The sequence below is a fragment of the Phalaenopsis equestris genome, unplaced genomic scaffold (genome assembly GCF_001263595.1).
Source record: "Phalaenopsis equestris unplaced genomic scaffold, ASM126359v1 Scaffold000002, whole genome shotgun sequence".
NCBI lineage: Eukaryota > Viridiplantae > Streptophyta > Magnoliopsida > Asparagales > Orchidaceae > Phalaenopsis > Phalaenopsis equestris.
The window spans coordinates 4,973,503-4,978,301 of NW_018164444.1; the positions used below are offsets into that span (position 1 = coordinate 4,973,503).

The window sequence follows — 4,799 nt, forward strand, 5'->3', positions numbered from 1 at the left end:
GATGCAGAGCTCGGGTGCGTGAGTTTAGGGATTTAGTGTTTAAAGAGGAAAGGTGGAAAATGATTTTATATAAATTAATATATATACATATATATACATATATATATAAGTATATATATATATATATATATATATTAAATTATATGCGATTTACTCGCCCGCGACGACGTAACAAAATGGGTGTCATTCCTGGGCAAAATCGACGTTCCGAACGCGCCGGTGCACTCTGTTCTGTCATCAGGGGTCGCTCGGACGATGTTGTCAACAATCGGGTCAAAAACACGTCAAAATGCAAATTTCACAAAATTTCGACCCGCTATTGATCGTCTCAAAATGTTTACTCGAGCATTCGACAGGTAACATTGCAAATAATGTGAATCGTGGCGATCAGACGTGTGGACTCTCCGAATTGCGAAGTTTCGTGCGCGCGGGAGTGCGAATTGTGCAGAAGGCTACCCTAAGGCTTAGAAAGGTTCTATACGAATTCCTTTTGAATTTAGTCATGTCGGTTTCATCCTTCTAAGTGCTAGAAGTTGACACCACACACTCGAAACCACAAAAGATGACAGAAGTAGGTCGAACTTCTAACATGAGGCGGGTCCCATTTATAAGGTTCAAAGATTGTCAAAGGGAGACCCCTAAGGCTAGATCCTAAATCCTGCGAGAAAGACTAGACCTCACTAAAAATGAGGTCAACAAAAATAAAAGCAAATTTTGAACATTAAGCAAAACTACTGGGGCCTTAATAGCTCGCCTATAAGTGTGAATGCAACCTATAACAAGCTCACTCGATTGTCAATTTGTATAAATGGGAATTGCAATGAACTGTGTAGCCTTTCCACGAGCATTAGCATGAGCAAAATTCTCTAATAAATATTCAAGTTTTTTTTTTTTTTTTAATGGTGAAAAGACAAACTTGAATGCAAATGAAACTTAAAGAGAGCTTATATGTAGCTTAGTTGATTACCTATGAAACTGAATGAAATCTCATTAAAAAGTCAACAAATTATCATCTAAATACACAACCAAGAATTTAAAACGTGCATGAAATCAACACAAGATCCACAACCCTCCTATATAAACTGAATAAAAGGCAAGATTTGAGCTGAAATGAAATATTTGCGCATAATTTAATGGTAAATCATTTTGCGTAAATACTTGAAATTCAGATAATTGCAGGCCTTACACAAATTTCATAAAATATTTTTCATTCTATATATGATTCCTTGAAATTTGTGTACACACTTTAGAACTCATGCAAGTGTTTTAAGAAGCATGCAAATAATAAAATTCAAGCAGTATTTGTGACATGCACACAAATCATAACTCACATGTGTTTGGATGATTATCCTAAATATCAAAATTTAATCACATGAGAATGTTGTGCGGGTGTAAAATAAATTAAATCTTATGGTTTTGCTCTATAAACATGCAAATATTCTAATTTTATGAAATATATCTTTTCAAAATCAGATTTGAATATTAAATTATGCATGCTCTTGAGTTGGTTATCTTGTTTATGGGCAGGGTCATAAGTCCCACTCAATCAGTCTGACCCTCCTAATTGAGCCTGAAGTTGACAAGATTGAGTCTATATCTAGTTAATTTGATTTTCCTCGCGATAGGATTGGAGTTGGTGTGTTTGATTAATAATTGAATATTGCTCCTATATAAGACATGGGTGGTGTTTTATCTCCATATTAATATGAAATTATCAAGTATGAACCTGATCTTGTGCAAGTGAGGTAGACTTGAGAAATTTTAAATCAACCAGTCAAATCAAAACTCCGATGATGGCCAAGTTGATAGATGATTTCAACTGGAGCGGTATATTCTCAAAATTAAGTTAAAAGTTTATCTGAATGAATTTAATTTTATAATTTCTGAACAAGATCCTCTATGAACATAATAGATTAGACAATGTTTAAAGCTATTCAAATTTTTTGATGATGGTCGAGTTGTTAGAAGATTTCAACCGGATGTATCAATTTTTAGAATTAAATTTCAATATCTATGTGAACAAAATCAATCAATATAATTCCTAAACCCGAAGTTTGACAGAGTCGATAGAGTTCAAATCAAGCAATCTAATTTTTTTCCTAATGATGACAAAGTCGATAGAAGATTTTTAATTGGATGGGTCTACTTTTGAAATAAAGCTTTAAAGTATATTTGAAATTCAATTCCTGAGCCTGATCCTCTGTAAGGATGATAAAGTCGATAATGCTCAAAATTACCTAAATTTTTAATGATGACCGAGCTGATAGAAGAATTCAATTAGAGGGGATAAGCTCACCAAAATTATCAAATCCTAATAAAATGGATAAAATCCTAAAATTCATAAATATTATAAAATATTGAAATAATAATCACTAAAAATTGAAAGCAAAATTCATCGACTCTTCATATTTGTTTGTCGAGAGTAACATTTATGTTTGACCTAAACTCATATAGAGCTAGTCTCACATCAAATATACTACTACATTCACTCTCAAAACAACTTCATATAAAAACAATTATGACCTGTGCTTTTGAACAAATGATCGTCTCCAAATGACACCATTAAATTAAGTCACGACTGTAGCCCGTATGTCTCCCAATGACTCTCAAATCTTTGTGACGTGAATCATAGAATATATTTGATATAGCAAAAAACCCTTCTCTAGCTAAGGCTAGCGAAGATTGACTTAAATTAGTCCCTTTAGACAAGCATTCACCCCAGGTTAACGTGATCTCCTTGGACAAAACAACCCATGACTACTGATAAACATCTTTTGGTCTGGTTTGTTTGACTGCCTCATCTACCTTAGTAGATCAGAACCTATGCAAATCAGGGATGATGAAACCATGAGATCTTGATCGGGGTTGTCATCATTTTCTCAACAATATGTTTTTTAAAGTTCATAGTGATAAATTTTAATAATTTAAGTCAATCAAATTTTCTAATATAAAATCCTAATTGCTGCTACTATATGCTGAGAAATCAACACCCTAATGATTAGCCTTAATTGAAAGTGCTATCGTATTATAAGGAGGGGTAATTAATCATAGGGGTTTGCGTCTATGAGAATCCTCAGACACATATCTAAAAGTCCTTATAAAATGAGGGTGAAATCTTTGGGTTTTGTCTTATCTACAATTTCATTAGCCTTCTAAAATTTTGATCCGAAACCTCAAGTAAACTCTTTCTTCATCATTATTTTCGAGAGTGGCTAGGGAGACAAATTTTTAGAGCCCAGCCCACACTATTTATCATCTTAAGAGCCGAGGGAGTGTGAAAAATGTGCATGTCTGATCTTATTGTTGGAATCCTCATATTAATGCCTCGGATGGAAGTCAGGATCCCTTGGGTTCATGCCAAAGAAGGAAACTAGGATCCCATGAATTTATGCCAAGGAAATCTAGATTCCTTTTATAAAATGTGCATTTATTTGTATGGCTGAGTTTTTTTTTTAATTTCATTATTAGGCCAGTCTATATATCGCCTTGTATATGGAACAAGAAAAGTTCCTTCTTGCTTGTGTTCTCCACATATGTTAATAGCATTAAGAGTAGGATAGGAAGCCTTAATGAAAACTTATAAATCCTAAGTGATAGCTTCTTTTGCTTTTCTAAAGTCAGAAAGAACAATAACCGCATCCTTAGGTGCTGCAAGTGCTGATTTGGAAATAGCGAAAGAGGGAACATCCGTAAAATTAATAAAGTTAATTGTCTGAAATTTGTTTGGAAAAAATGGATGGTTGCCAAATCCAGTTGCTTATTAACCGTGGAAGACTGAAAACCGGGAACCTTACCAAAGTCAGGAATGTGTGGGGAACAAGGGGCAGAAAAACTTCCAAGAGCATTATGAGGTTTAGTATTGATCGAAATATTATAGGAGAACTTGCAAGAATATATCAAAAGATTTTCAGGAATAGCATTAAGATTTTAACCTCACCTAACACCAAGTTCTGGTAAAAATAGGTCAAGCCATTCAAGCCAATTGAAAAATGTTTGATTTTCATTTGCAAATTGGTTTCTTATTAAAGGAACCTATTTTAAAACTTTCCCTTTATAAGCTAAGCCAGTTTTTTAAAATGCCTTACCTTTTCAATCATTCTATGCGCCAGAATCATCTTGTTGTAATTATTCTGTTGTTGTGTAAGCAACAGATAAAATTCCTTTGCCATTTGTACGTAAAGTTATCGTCAGATTGACTCTCCCCTCCTTATATGTTGTTTTCTTTGATGAGGGCCTAGTTTTGGCTCTAGTTTTTCTGATGTCGTGTCCCATGCTAGAGCTTTACTGAGGACATGTGGTACTCCGGCCGTATCCTACACCAAGATGGTGATTATTTTCATATATTCCTCCCTCCTCCACTCCCTTGATTGCCGTCGCATTCTCTAACAGCCCGCCTACCTCCTGCAACCCTTCCAAACCCTTGCAGATTGCGCCTACCCCCTTCCATCCCCCCCGCTTGCTTGCTGCCGCGCTCTCCCAGGCTTTCCCTTCTTGCTAGCGCCCCATCCCAGGCCTTCCCTGCTTGCTGCTGCCTCCTTCCAACCCCTTGCTGGCATTCAACCGCCAACCACCCCGCATCCCTTGTTGCCACCTTCCCACCACTTTTCGGTTCAACCCTAATTGGGTGTTTGTGTGTGCATCTTTGTTGCTCTTTATTTTTGTTGTTTATTTGTACTACTTTTTGGAATTTCAACAATAATGCTATCATTATGTTGTGGTCAACTCCGACATCATAGATTCGTCTTATTTGTGATTCACTATGGCGCAAATGCTTGCTTATGTAGTTTTTTTTTTCTTTT

General features: G+C 35.5%; 1 protein-coding gene across 2 annotated transcripts in view; it reads left to right on the forward strand.

Moving 5' to 3' along the window:
• Positions 1–4,799, forward strand: part of LOC110021932 (methionine aminopeptidase 1A) — a 66,400-nt gene that overhangs the window by 57,983 nt on the left and 3,618 nt on the right. The window lies entirely within an intron of this gene.